The 16151-nt window shown below is 45.9% G+C and overlaps 1 pseudogene; it reads left to right on the top strand.

Moving 5' to 3' along the window:
• Positions 1-354: 354 nt before the first annotated feature.
• LOC122939526 lies at positions 355-14714 on the top strand (annotated as a pseudogene).
• The last annotated feature ends 1437 nt before the right edge of the window (positions 14715-16151 follow it).

Here is a 16151-nt window from a genome sequence, read left to right as displayed (position 1 = left end):
TGTTAACGCCGGCTGGAGCAAGCGGGTCACTGCCGATTACTGACGGTCACTGCCGATTACTGCCTTATTGTTTTGTCAAGAAAAAAAGACAACCGTTGCTTTGCTTTCACCTCTAAAAGGCTGCTGTGTTCTTATCTGAAGGCTATCATTGGGGCAGATCCCTACAATTGGTGGAGGATGCAGGTAAAGCAATTGTTGAGAGGTGCAACAGCAAGTTAAAGGGCCGGAAGCCAAAATTGTTTGTGTTGGACATTTAAAGGGCCAGTAGCCTAAGTTACTGAACTGAACTTTTGAAAAAGTCATTGGATGTCCTGGGTTAAGGCTGCTATTAGAATAAAAAAAACTGCGGATAAAATGGAGGATCTTGTGAAGCACCTCGTGCAGGCTAGCACCAAACAGCAGCAAACACAACGGGAGACCAACCAACTCCTCATAAAGCAAAGGGCCATAATGGCAGAAGCCATCCGGGTCAAGGAGACCCCAGCTTTCCAGAGTAATGAGGAATGCCAGCGAGCACGGAGAAGCCATGAAAAAAATGACCACAGAGGACGACGTAGAAGCCTTCCTCACCAGCTTACCAGCTAAGCAATGGGCCGAGGTCTAACCCCAGATCTTGGCACGTCTGGGGTTAACCATTACAGTCCAGGCTCAGAGGGTGCATCAATGGAGGTTTAGGAGAGGCAAGCCCCAGAGGTCCCAAATGTTTGATCTACTGCACCTTGTCTAGAAATGGCTACAGCTGGATGTCTGTTCCCCAGTCAAAATGGTGGATCGGGTCCTAATGGACCGCTTCATGCACACCCTCTCAAAGCCAGTGCAGTGTTGGGTTGCACAAGGAAACCCGCAGACTGCGGTTGACTTAGTAGGCTTGGTAGTGAGATATTATGCAATAGAGAACACCATAGCTGACATACTGGAATGTGTTGAGTGACTCTGAAGGTCAGAGGAAGAGTTTAAAAACTCCTCGGGAAGGACGTTCTAAGGCCAAGAGCATACCAGAGCCAATGCCAAGACCTTCCCTAAGAGAGATCATCTGCTGGAGATGCCATGCCCTGTGACATATGGTGGCCCAGTGCCTCCTCAGCTTGGACCAAATGGACTGGTCCATGGAGAGATGGAGCTCCATGTTTGCATGTAGTGCTGTTCAATACTCCCCAAGGAGACCCCGACCAACCAGGGGACCCCGTTCATGTCAAGGGTAATGCAGGATCTCTGTAAAGTATTGAAAGTTACCCAGTGAATTACCTCGGTTTACCACCCGGCTTGGTAGAATGTTTTAACAAAACCTTGAAGGACATGTTGAAGAAAGTAAGTGAAAAGGATGGCTGGGATTGGGATTACCTGTTGCCTTACCTACTGTTCTCAAGTATCAACAGGGTTCTCGCCTTTTGAGTTGTATGGCAGGCATCCTCGAGGGCTGTTAGATATAGCTAAGAAATCCTGGGAGAGCTCCTGCACCTGCCCGATCACCATGCAGTACATTTACATCACTGGGCTTTAAGTCACGTCCAGATCTGACGTACAGGTACGTCATCGGGTGTTAAGGAGTTAAATGGGGAATGTATCTAATGTAATGATGTACGGGGCCTTTTACTGGAATACAGAATGATGATTGCAGTTTATGTACTGTATATACACACACACATATATATATTTCTGTGTGTGTAAAACGCACAAAATCAGTCAGTTACATCATACATTTGTACCTCGCTGTATGTATACATATATACTCATGGCGAGGTAGAGATGTATGATGTAACCGGCGAGAGATACAAAAGTAATGTAAGCATTGTTACTTGGGCTACAGTGTTCATTTTAGGACATGGTCAGATATCATAGTCACGTATCAAAAAATGCCAGTGTGACACCTGACTTGACACCTGACCCTGACACCTGACCCTGACATCTGACCCTGACACTTGACCCTGACACCTGACCCTGACATCTGACCCTGACACCTGACCCTTACACCTGACCCTGACATTTGACCCTGACACCTGACCCTGACGCCTGGCCTTGACGCCTGACCCTGACACCTGACCCTGAACCTGACCCTGACACCTGACCAAAACTTGACCCTGAAGCCTGACCCTGACACCTGACCCTGACGCCTGACCCTGACGCCTGACTCTTTCACCCGACCCTGACACCTGACTCTGACACCTGACTCTGACACATGACTCTGACACCTGACTCTGACACCTGACCCTGATATTTGACCCGGACACCTGACTCTGACGCCTGACCCTGATGCCTGACCCTGACGCCTGGCCCTGACCCTGATGCCTGACTCTGACACCTGACTCTGACACCTGACCCTGACACCTGACCGACACTTGACACTGACGCCTGACCGACACTTGACACTGACGCCTGACTCTGATGCTTGACTCTGACACCTGACTCTCACACCTGACCCTGACACTTGACCCTGATACCTGACTCTGACACCTGACCATGACACCTGACCATGACACCTGACTCTGACACCTGACCCTGACACCTGACCCTGACACCTGACACATGACCCTGACAACTGACACCTGACCCTGACACATGACTCTGACACCTGACCCTGATGCCTGACTCTGACCCTGATGCCTGACTCTGACACCTGACCCTGACACCTGATCCTGACACCTGACCCTGACACTTGACCCTGACACCTTACTCTGACATCTGACCCTGACACCTGACTCTGACACCTGACCTTGACGCCTGACCCTGAAACCTGACCCTGACACTGACGCCTGACTCTGATGCCTGACTCTGACCCCTGACCCTGACACCTGACCCTGACACCTGACCCTGACACCTGACCCTCACATCTGACTCTCACATCTGAGTTTGACTTATGCTCTTCATAGGTCAGGGTCAAAATTGGAATGAGTTATAGATATACTATGTATTTGTATGCTAAATCACACAACCAAACCATTGCTCATCTTATAGCTCTCTGCCTAAAATGCTGTAAGCTAACACATTACAGTGTTATATGAGCGCATAGCTGATAGCTCAGTGGTAAAGCAATTGCCTCATACCCAGTGTTTCTGTGTTTAAAACCCCTTTAAGCCGCTAAAAAATGTTTACATTTTATTAAGCCCTAAATAAGAGGCAAATTTAAATGATGTGTGACGATGATATCTAATTTCCTTCACTTGTCAGTGTCACAAACGATTTTAGCTTTACTGTGGTTTTGTATGCTACATCACACAGATTAAAGGGATCCTGTCACCAGGTTTGGGGCTATAGAGATGCACGGCTAGATCGCCGCTAGCATGTTCGCAATATATGTGTCCCTTAGGGCTGTGTGGTTTTAATTTCTTTAAAAAAGGATTTTATAGATATGTTAATGAGTGTTAAATGTTTCCAAGGGGCTGTACGAACCTTACTTGTGCCCAGCCGTGCCCAGCCACGCCCGCCTGTGAAGGAGCCCAGCACTGCCTATGTCTCCTCCTTTCATCAACAATAGATAGCCGTAATCTCGCGATGCGCGAGCTCGCGCATGCGCAGTGCCGGTATAGTGTTCCTAGGGCAGCTGAGGTGGCACTATGCTCGTGGGGCCCAGACAGCTTCTCTGCGCTTCGACAGTGGTGGTAGCATAAAGCCTGCCATCCCAAAATACCTGTACCATTTAAAAAAAAATCTAAATAGCCAATAAGTATTTTCTCACCTCTCAAAAAGCTTAATAAATAGCGATCAAAATATCAAACACACTCCAAAATGGTATCAATAAAAACTACAGATCACCCTGCAGAAAATAAGCCAATCCACTCCACTGACATACTATGAAAAACATACAAAAAAAACTCCATGACTAACTATAAAAACGTTAAATATATATTAAAAAAAAAGAAAAACACGCATCGCACATCCACGCACCATGCATTAACCTATAACGGCTTCTCAGCACAATTAACATCGCTTCTCAGTATAGATGGTGGCAAGCCGAGCGAGGACAGCAGGACAGAGGGGGAGGGATCTGCAGCACCGCAACAGGCTGGAAGAGGCAGTGGGGTGGCAAAAGGTAGAAGGCGAGCCACACCAAACAGGCCCGCAACTGTTCCCTGGACCACTCCCTTGCAGCAATCTCCCTTGCCAAGGGGTAGGTGTTCCACAGTCTGGCGCTTTTTTGAAGAAAGTGCGGACGATAAAAGAATTGTCATTTGCAACCTGTGTCATAGCAAAATGAGCAGGGGCGTGAAAACTAGCAACCTCACCACCACCAGCATGATCCGCCACATGGCATCAAAGCACCCTAATAGGTGGGCCGACCGTCACACCACTGCCTCCTCTTCCCCTGTGCTGGCGAATTCCCTGTCCAAGACGCAGGCCCGGATGCCTCCCGTCCTGCACCTGGACCTTCGCAAGCACCATCAGCTAGCACATCTACTTCTGTGTCCCAGCGCAGCGTACAGATGTCCATACCCCAGGCCTTTGAACAAAAGCGCAAATACCCAGCCACCCACCCACAGGCCATAGCACTAAAGCACACCTTTCCAAATTGCTGGCCCTGGAAATGTTGTCATTTAGGCTTGTGGACACTGAGACCTTCCGCAGCCTGATGTCGGCGGCCGTCCCTCGTTACTCAGTCCCCAGGCGACACTATTTTTCCCGGTGTGCCGTTCCCGCCTTACACCAGCATGTGTCCCGTAACATCACCCGTGCCCTGACCAACGCAGTTATTGGGAAGGTCCACTTAATGACTGACACATGGACAAGTGCTTTTGGACAGGGACGCTACATTTCCCTGGCGGCACACTGGGTGAAAGTTGTGGCAGCCGGGAGCGAGTCGTACCCTGGGATGGCACAGGTGCTACCAATGCCAAGGATTGCGGGCCCTACTTCCATCAGGATTTCCGCCACCACCTACATTAGTTGCTGCAACTGCTGGAGTTCTCCTTCTCCACCTCTGAATTGTCATCTTGCAGCACCAGTCAGTTATCAGTCAGTAGCTGGAAGCAGTGTAGCACTGCAGTGGGGAAGCGGCAACAGGCCGTGCTGAAACTAATTTGCTTAGAGACAAACAGCACACCGCCGCAGAGCTGTGACAGGGTATAATGGACCAGACTGAGCTGTGCTCTCACCACTCAACCTGCAACCAGGCATGGTTGTGTGTGATAATGGCCTGTAACTTGGTAGGCGGCTTTGGAGCTCGGCAAGCTCACATACATACTATGCCTAGCCCACGTCTTAAACTTAGTGGTTCAGCGGTGTGGGGATTCCCTCTGGTAGGCAGGTTAGCGGACGCAGTATAGAGGCAACGAATCAGGTTTTAAATCAATCTTCAGTGTTTATTCACACTAATAACATAACACAACAGTCCCTTTTCAAGCTTGGTGATTGTTCACACACAGAAAAAACTAAATAACGTTCACCTGGTATCCTGGGTGTCAGTTCACACCTGGCTGAATGCTCAGCCTCAGAAAGTCCACTTGCAGGCGGTAAAGCGGCCTGCTCGCCTGACACACGATCTTCAGACCTCAGCGCAGAGATCTCCACAGCTCCAACACAGAGACTGGCATCACTCCACTGTCAGAGAGGAGTCATCTACACCACCTGACAGTGCTGCCTGTGTTTTATATCCCAAAACCAAGAACCGGCCTGGAACGTGGGGAGTAGCCACCCACCCATCACTTTGACTACTCCCAATAAGAGCTGTCCCGGGTTAGCTTTGCAGCTAATACTAACAGCTGAAGTGTCAGACTGCAATCTGTAAACTGACACTTTAAGAAAAAAACAGCTCTTACCTCACCAAGGCCAGGAACCTCAGTGACACGTACCGACCATCAATGACGACTCCTTGTTTCTTCCAAAAGCGGTTTCTCAAAATCTACCCCAATTTGCCTGAGCTACTGGAGAAGGTGCGCCGTTTGTGTGCCTATTTCCGAAAGTCATCTACACCTGCCGCCGGTCTGGCAATGCTGCAGCAGCGCTTGCAATTGCCTGCTCACCGACTGTTGTGCGATGTGAGCACGCGCTGGAACTCCATGTTGGCCAGCATTTGTGAGCAGCAGAGGGCAATAGTGGAATACCAGCTGCAACATGGTGTCACGGGTGAAGTTGCAGATAGCTGGAACTTATACATAAACGACAGACTGGCTTGATCCCAAACTAAGAAGCATATAGGTGAGCCCTTGAAAACCCTAAGAGCTCTCCCTGACTGCTAAGCACATGCAAGGGTCTCAATGGTAGACGATTGCATGCCCACGTACCTAAGACTGTGTGACACCTGAAAACCCTATAATAGTGAGGGGACACGACCACTGGCTCCCTGCACTTAATACAGACGGAGTCAGGGTCATCTAGAATCAAGCCAGCAAGGAAACACAATAAAGGAAAAGACTTATCTGAGCAAACAGCAGCAGCAGCCTCCAGCAGTGAACACTTCATCCAGGAAGTAGTATAAACCGCAAAGTGAGGCAGTATGGGAGGGAATATAAAGGAAGACAATTAGTCACCTGGCAGAAGGAAAGGAGATGACAAAGTGAAACCAAAACAAAGAACGTCATACAAGAGGTAGAGAAGAACGTCTGTCAGACCTTCTCACAGAACTGGCGGTGACACATGGTCGTTGCCTTTCCAGTCAGCGTCCGCTCTTCACAAGCGACGAGTGGGCATGAATGTCTGACCTCTGTGAGGTTTTACGCAACTTTTGAGGAATCAGCTCAGATGGTGAGCAGCGATAACGCTATTATCAGCGTAACCATCCTAGTTCTGTGTCTACTGAAACACTTGCTGCTCACATTGAAGGCGGACGCTTTGCATGTGAAAGAGGTGGAAATGGGGGAAGATATTACATAGAAACATAGAAACATAGAAACACAGGGTGATAGCTAGACCACTCTCAGTTCGTCTTCTTAGCGCAAATTGCATGATGATGAGGAGGAGGAGCAGGAGACGATTGCCTCAGCTATAGAGGGTAGTACCCATAGCAGGTTTATTCAATCTGTTCAGCGTGGATGGGCCAAAGAGGAGGAAGAGGATGAGGAGATTGAGAGTCATCCTCCTGATGAGGACAGCGAAATCTTGTCTGTTGGGACTCTGGCACACATGGCTGACTTTATGTTATGCTGCCTTTCCAGTGACCCTTGCGTTATACGCGTGATTACTGGTTGTTCACCCTTCTTGACCCCCGCTACAAAGAGAGCTTCTCATATCTCATTCCTGTGGTGGAGAGGACTAGCAAAATGGTGCAATAACAGAAGGTCCTTGTGGAAAATTTGCTCCAAAAATTTCTAGCTGACTACGCTGGCGACAGAGTATGTAGTTCCTTGGGCAACCGAGGAGGGGAGACAAGGGGAACACACAGCAGTTCCAACAGAGGCAGGGCAACACTCTCCAAAGCCTAGGACAGTTCCATGACACCCTGCCAGCACCCTCACCCTGATGCGTGGCCTAGTGTCACAAGGAGGGAAAAGTTGTGGAATATGGTGGAGTACTCAGTGATCCCTTTGTTCCTTACAACTATTGGGTGTCCAAGCTGCTGGACACGTGGCACGAATTGGCGCTCTACGCCTTGGAGGTGCTGGCCAGGGTTTTGTAAGAGCAGGTATTTAGTGCTGCTGGGGGCTTATAAAACTGATAAGCACATCCGCCTGCCAACTGAAAATGCTGACCAGTTGACTCATCAAAATGAAACAAGGCCTGGATTGCCCCTGACTTCTCTACTCCACCAGAGGAAAGCGGCTGAACATAAAGGCACTTTAAATGTGGCTTTTACAGGGAGTGCAGAATTATTAGGCAAATGAGTATTTTGACCACATCATCCTCTTTATGCATGTTGTCTTACTCCAAGCTGTATAGGCTCGAAAGCCTACTACCAATTAAGCATATTAGGTGATGTGCATCTCTGTAATGAGAAGGGGTGTGGTCTAATGACATCAACACCCTATATCAGGTGTGCATAATTATTAGGCAACTTCCTTTCCTTTGGCAAAATGGGTCAAAAGAAGGGCTTGGCAGGCTCAGAAAAGTCAAAAATAGGGAGATATCTTGCAGAGGGATGCAAATTGCAAAGCTTCTGAAGCGTGATCATCGAACAATCAAGTGTTTCATTCAAAATAGTCAACAGGGTCGCAAGAAGCGTGTGGAAAAACCAAGGCGCAAAATAACTGCCCATGAACTGAGAAAAGTCAAGCGTGCAGCTGCCAAGATGCCACTTGCCACCAGTTTGGCCATATTTCAGAGCTGCAACATCACTGGAGTGCCCAAAAGCACAAGGTGTGCAATACTCAGAGACAAGGCCAAGGTAAGAAAGGCTGAAAGACGACCACCACTGAACAAGACACACAAGCTGAAACGTCAAGACTGGGCCAAGAAATATCTCAAGACTGATTTTTCTAAGGTTTTATGGACTGATGAAATGAGAGTGAGTCTTGATGGGCCAGATGGATGGGCCCGTGGCTGGATTGGTAAAGGGCAGAGAGCTCCAGTCCGACTCAGACGCCAGCAAGGTGGAGGTGGAGTACTGGTTTGGGCTGGTATCTTCAAAGATGAGCTTGTGGGGCCTTTTCGGGTTGAGGATGGAGTCAAGCTCAACTCCCAGTCCTACTGCCAGTTTCTGGAAGACACCTTCTTCAAGCAGTGGTACAGGAAGAAGTCTGCATCCGTCTGCAGCAGGCCCTCGCCCCCAATGTTTTAGAGTGTGACCAGCTGGCCCTTGCTCCTAATGTTTTAGAGGCTCACCAACAGGCCATCAATCCTAGTTTTTCAAGGGTGTGTATGATGCCCTCCTTTATGTGTAATAAAGGGTGTATTTGAATGCCGGTTCCTTGTAATTTTTGGCAGCTTTTTCACTTAGTGCATAGGCTTTACGAGTGTAGGAGTCCCACTACCTGAACAATTGTACCACAATGTGTATGTGTCACGCCCTGCCCTGTGGGTGCTCTGAGGAGATCTGTCAGAATTGCTGCTCGTGACTCGATCTGACAGTTTGTTTTGTTGTGGGTTTGAGCAGAATCCCACCTCCTCCCAGGTGTTATTCTTTAGGTAATTGGTGAGGCTATTTATTCCTCTCTCTCCCTATAGCCTTTGCGGGTTATAGTTCTGCTTTGTGTGAGCTCTGAAGTTTGGTGGATCGTCTGTTCCAGCTCATCTCTAGATAAGTAATTTTCCCTTTCTGTGTCTATTTGGACTACGCCTCTAGGGAGACGCTAGCTCATTCGGTTGTTTGAAGGAGCTGGGTGTCTCTCTCCCTCTTCCCTACAGCTGAGGGTTTGGTTCAGTGTGTTTTAGTCTTAGGTATGTGGGCATGTGCTTGTCTTCCACTGAGATATGCACATGGGCTTAGCAGCTTAGGGAAAGTGTTTTAGCAATTGCTAGGAAGTGACCCCTTTGTTCCCTAGCTTTTAGGGCCTAGTCAGTTTTTTTGTTTGCTTTGCCGTGCTCTGTTTCCTTCCCTTCCCTTACCTACCGTGACATTATAACCTGCCGAAACCGTCATTTTTTTCCCTTGCTGTTTGCAAAATGGAAGCTATTAATGCTTTGGTTGATCGCATGCAGGGATTGTCTTTGGAGGTAGCTGACCTCCGCAATTCGGTTGCGCGGTGGCAGAGTACTATGGCATCTGGCGCCGTCAGGGGAAACCAGGTCTGCCTGGAACCTAAGGTTGCTCTCCCTGATAGGTTTTCCGGGGGAAGTGATAACTTTGTTCAGTTCAGGGAGTCCTGTAAATAGTATTTTCGTCTGCGTCCGATTTCTTCTGGAGACGAAAACCAAACAGTAGGGATTATTATTTCTCATATTAAAGGTGACGCTCAGTCGGCTTTTTCTCTGCCGACCGGTTCACAGTCCCTCTGGTCGGTGGATGAATTTTTCGGAGCCCTGGGCCTGATTTATGATGACCCAGACCTGTTCTCTATGGCTGAATCTAAGTTGCGCAGCTTGTGCCAGGGAGAACGATGTGCTGAATTTAGAAGATGGGCGACTGACTCGGAGTGGAATGATCCTGCACGCCGTAGTCAGTTTTGTCAGGGGCTATCTGAGAGATTAAAAGATTCTCTTGCATTTCATGAAAATCCTGATTCTTTGGAGGCCGCCATGTCTTTGGCCGTACGGATTGATAGGTGTCTTAGGGAGAGGTGCAAGGTTTCCTTCGGGCAGGGGGTGCTGTCTGGTGGGGAATCAGTCCCTCCTGTCCTTCGGGGTACTATGACACTTGAATCAGGGACTGGAGAGGAGCCTATGCAATTGGGTCAGGTTACTTCTTGCTCTGGTAATAGGAATTTTAGGAAGCTGAATAGACTGTGTTACTTCTGTGGTAAAGAAGGTCATTTCATTAATGTGTGCCCTTTTATTAAACCCCAAAGTGTTAATGAAAAACAAATAGGGGATTCCTTCAAAGGAAAAAAAAACTCCCTCACTCTTGGTAGTGTGGATGGGGAGTCAGAGCAGGCATATTCGTATCCTACCTGCAGTACCCGATTCCTCCTGCCTGCCATGGTGGCGCTAGACTCTGGAAATTTTGAGCTAAAGGTATTTGTTGACACTGGCACAGGGGTCATGGTTTTAAAACTAACGCATTAAGCAAAGCGATACCAGTGTTTGCTATAGATTCTGCCCCACCTCTCTCAAAGATGTCTAACTCATATTGTCCAGGATATTCATATTCACCGAGAGAAACGAACAATATCACTGGGGCCAACTACCTAGTTGGCCCCAGTGATGTTTTTTATTTATTTTGTAATTTAGGTTTTATTTGTACATGTCAAAACCTGTAACATGAATTCAAAATATTAGAGAATTAATAAACTTACGCAGGCTAAGTGAATAAATATATTAACTAAGTGTGATTAAATATACGATAAGACAAACAAATCACATACAGGATAATAAAAAGCAAATCCATCACTAGCCTAAATATGGGGTAGGGATCTGGTCAATCATGCTATAACTCATGGCTGTCTACCACATTAGAACACATGACTGACACCCAAGGATGTACAAGAGATAGGGCAAATCAATACTTACATCCTACCTAGGATTAAGTGCCTGGTGGAATCCCAATTAATTGTTAGTGCAGACCACAGTTATTTCCATCAGCCCTTCCTCCAGTATGAAGCATGCATGTCTCTGAGATTACTCAGGAATGTGGTCTTATCAGCACAATAGGGAATGGGTACTACATTACAAGGCACATCATTACACAGAATGGTAATAATAAAAAGAAACAGAATTAAAGGGACAGAACTAATCAGTACTTAAAAATTACCCTTATATAACAAAATCTGAGGTAGATAGAGAGATAGATTGATTTCAGATTTTCCAGAACTTGTATTATCAATAACTAATTGTATGTCAGTGTCTTTTGATCTATTAAGGACTTTTGCATATTGTGCCTCTAGATGCCAACCAGTCTGCAAAGAGGTGAGACACTCCACATTCTCAGAGGAAACTCCATTTAGCACTAGCCTGCTACTTACTATCCATATGGGCATACTAATGAAGACCTGAAAGAGGACACTAAAAATGCAGGGCAACCCCAGACATATTGGCTGCTAACCCAGCAGGTGGTCTAAGCCATTCAGTAGGTGGATGAAATAAATATCAGAAGCCATAACTCCGACCTCATAACACCCACATCGTCAGAACCCTAGTAATTGTGTTCAGCCTGACATGGGCTTCGAGAAGAGTCTAGACACAACATACTGGAGAAGGAGGCATTTCTCGGTATTCAGGATCTGGCCTTCTGGAAGTTATAACTCGATTATATTTGGTGTCTGTATGACCGGGATAAGGCGACTCAGATTATGGGAACTTACCTGTACCCGCAGTCCCTGTCATACAGCAAGAAATCGCCATGATTCATATTGCCACATCGATCAGCCATTTGGGAAAACCTGAATAATATCAGACATCCCAGAAGGACCGAAAAGGAGGGAGGCTCCATCACAGCGCACCCCTCGGCTGAGGGGGGATAAAAATGGGTGATTGGGGACAGTTCATTGTCAGCCATTTGGGGATCCACATTGTTTGGAGAGACTGCCCGTATCCTCATCTGTCCCCACAGCAGGAATATATACGTAACTGCTGCATCTCAGTAAGCCAATATTCTGTATTTTATTCCTTTATGTTATCTGTTTACAGCATTGCTATTGTATATATATTTTGGGTTTTATCCTTTATCTGACACTTTCTTTTTGTATTGCACTGCACTATTGTGTAATAAATGTAAAAATTGATGTCCCTTCCTTGTTGTCTTATAGAACTTGCTCTTTCGAAGGGAATAACTTTACCGATAGTGTTTTAGGGGATTTTAAGTCCCATATAGATAACTGGTGTTAAACGGTGTTTTTTTTGGGTTGAGAGAATATATTTGTATAGGCCCCTATTGCCTCATAGTATAGGTGGTGGCAGCAAGTGTGATAGAAAATATTGGTTTGTTAGAATCTAGGGGAGTTAGTTAACATAATTCCGTCATCTAGAATAGGTCAGTGGGAACTTATGTGGTAAATTGATGAGCTCACTAGTATAATTAACCCCTGTGACTAGACCTGAGAGTAGGGATCGTCACACCTTACAATACAAAACTGCAAAAACTGTCCTGGCTACCAAAGGTCCAAAATGGTTAAACCAGCTTGACAGGCTAAACAAGCCAAATTTTCCACCTTATTCCTACATTGTAAAACTGAACTGGACCAAACATGGAAAATATTACCAAATTGTTGTGCAAAAAAAGTCCAAAAGCCTATTTTGGAATTTTGAAGCCAGAATTCTGGAGAGCTGGGCTTGAGAAATCCCCCACCAATAACTTTTTGGCATTACCATAACAGAAACAACCCATAGATTGAAGTTAACATGTGAGTCATGGCTATATGAGATATAATTATGAAAAAAAATTCCTTGGGACTAAAATCATTCTTAATGAATTAAATAAAACAAATAATTGAAAAAATCCACTTGGATAAACTGGAGTGATAACCACATTTCTGCAAATGATACATTTTCACATTTTTATATCAATTACCTATGACAAATCCTGCAAATAAACAGTAGTGGTAAAGTCAACTAGAACTTCTACAAGGGTGCCATAACTTTTGGATTGTAGTTCCGAAGTCCTAAAGGAGAAATATATTGCTCCGAGGACAGTTTTAGAATTGTTTTCATTAACATAAACTCTTTTGGATCTTAATACATTTTTCATTAAATCTATGCCCCGTTCTATTTTGTAGACATTTCGCAGGCACCACAATGGACCTGAAATCCCTCCTACAGTTGCTGACCTTAATCTGTGTTAGAAGGTATCCACTTCTCAAAATCATCTTCCAAGGGTCGATATATGGCATCTGTCTTCTCAGACCTGACTTCAGAGGAGATGACCTCAGTTTGGACTTTCCTCATGGACCAGAAGCAGCGGAACTTAGTCCCAATCAGAAGTCACTTTGGCAAAAACTCAATCTTTATGATGGAGCTCAACTTGCCGAAGAATCAGGATGTCCTGAACTTTTTAGATAACGATGGACTCAAACCTAAAAGAGAGGCCAAAGTAGTGGTCTTTTTCGGGGACCAGGCCAAACCCAACATCATAGAATATATTGTCGGCCCCTTCCTCATCCATATTACTACCGGTCACTAACCTCTAGAATATGGAATCTGGAATATGAGAAAATTTAAAACCGTCTGATGGAGCTCACCAAGGACCTAAACCACATCTTACTGGAGAAATCAGGTTTCTCCATCTACAACTGCTCATCACGTTGCCTTACCATCGCAGACATTTCCCCTCGTGGTTTGAATTCTGGAGAACGTTGCTCATGAATGATACTTTAGAATGATGTAGAAGGGTTCTTCCTCCACCCCATTGGAGTTGAGATACTCCTGAATCATCGCTCCCTCAACCCTAAAGAGTGGACCATCGAGAAGATCTGGTATAACGGCCAATACTTTGATAGTGTCAAGGAGCTAGTCAATAGGTATGAGAAGAATGAAATGTCTAAGCTACAGCTATCAGATGACAGTCAAGATCCTTATTCCACCTTCATGCCCCGTGGAGAATTTAAGACAGAAACAGATTCTCGTGGACCAAAAATGTGTGAACCCCAAGGAAAACGTTATCAAGTTCTAGGCACCTATGTTGAGTACACTGGCTGGAGCTTTGCTTACCGGGACGGTTCATCGTCTGGCCTCCAGATATTTGATATCCAGTGAAATAATGAGAGGATAGCCTATGAGGTGAGCCTACAGGAGGCCATAGCCGTTTATAGCGGGGTCTCGTCTGCTGGTATGCAAAGTACATTGACTCCTGTTGGGGGATGGGGGACAGTACATTACGAGATGGCAAAAGGAATCGACTGCCCTGAGGGGGCCACCTACCAGGATCTCTACAATTATTACAACATGGACAAACCGTTGCAATATAAGAATGCATTGTGCATCTTTGAGCAGCACACAGGGATACCCTTACGGAGACATTTCGATAGCAACTGACAGCGGGCGGGGGTTACAATTTTTATGGCCGGGATGGAAAACCAAGTCCTGGTGGTGAGGGACAATGTCCACCGTCTATAACTATGACTATATCTGGGACTTTCTTTTCTACCAAAATGATAGAGGTTAAAATGAGTCCCACGGGGTACATCCATGCCACTTTTTTCACGACCAATGGCCTCCAGTTTGGAAACAGAGTCCAAAGCCATGTCCTGGGGATCCTCCATACACATTTGGTCAACTATAAGGTAGACCTGGACATTGCAGTAAATAGGAATTACAAATGAGGGTACGAGCACTATTATAGTAGCTATATTCTTATAAATTGGAGAGAGTATTTTAGTTATTATATTCTTGTACATAGCAATAACAAGACCCTATCTGGGAAGGGTTTGCTATAAACAAACAATTCAAGCCTGTTAAGGCTAATGACCTCTCTTCTCCCAGATAATAAAACTTAACTTTTATTAAGTCTACTGAGATTCCTAAATGAAATAAATGTGAGCACTACTAGGTTAAAACTTTCTGATGTCCTGTCAGTATTTCAGCAGTGATGTCCTAACTAGCATGTGAACCTGAGGTGCACATCCCATTCATTCACACACTATATTGCTGTATTCACAGACACATGTAGTATCGTACTATCTATTTCGCCATGGAAGATTCCACATGCAGACACTAAATGAGTTGAAGACTTGCTATAGCAATCTTACTGAAAGCTGACACTGACAAAGATCTCAGAACCTAAAACATGAGACTGTCCCCCAACATGTTTCGCCAGCTAATCTGGCTTCATCTGGGGTAACGGTCCGTTTGAAAGCAAAAATAGCTCCTCCTATGTCCCGGCGCATGCGCAGACCGGAAAACCGGATCCGGCAACGCAGCAATTTCTGAGACACTTGGTACCAGATCCGGCATTAATACATCGCTATGGCTGGGATTTCAAGGACCGTGGTCCATGTATGTGTGAATGAGGTCTTACACAGCTCTTATACTGACACGATGATTATACTAAAGTCACAATGTGCCCCATGACAGCCCCAGTTCCCCTTAGGCCGTCCACCATTCTCCCAGGACATGCCCCCATATCAGCCACAATGTTCACCCCATCACCCAGCCCTTGCTTACCTCCTGGGCCGGGTGGGCCTCCTCTTGTCTGATACAGAATTACAAATTCCCTGTTTCTTTTCACACTGACATAGATATTTAAAAAACTTTCGGCTACCTGCAGCTGCCACTGAATACAGATTTATGCAAAGAAAAAAACACAATACAACAGCACTCTGCAAACACAAATAACATCCAATAATGCCATAGTTTATAGAAAATATTCTGGTGCTAATGCTACACTTATTATGTAAATTTGAGATTCTCGGCAAATACATTTTGTGCAAAATTATTTGGGCCCGTCTGCCAGTGTCAAGGCGATCTCTGTAAGAGGGGAACTACATACAGATTATACAAGCACCACTAGAGGGAGCTCACTACATACAGGTTATACAGCCACCATTAGAGGGAGCTCACTACATACAGGTTATACAGCTACCACTAGAGGGAGCTCACTACATACAGATTATACAGCCACCACTAGGGAGAGCTCACTGCATACAGATTATACAGCCACCATTAGAGGGAGCTCACTACATACAGATTACATGGCCAGTATTAGAGGGAGCTCACTACATACAGATTATACAGCCACCACTAGAGGGAGCTCACTACAT

Source organism: Bufo gargarizans, chromosome 5, assembly GCF_014858855.1.
Source record: "Bufo gargarizans isolate SCDJY-AF-19 chromosome 5, ASM1485885v1, whole genome shotgun sequence".
NCBI classification, from domain to species: Eukaryota; Metazoa; Chordata; class Amphibia; order Anura; family Bufonidae; genus Bufo; species Bufo gargarizans.
This window is presented reverse-complemented; position numbering and strand designations above follow the sequence as displayed.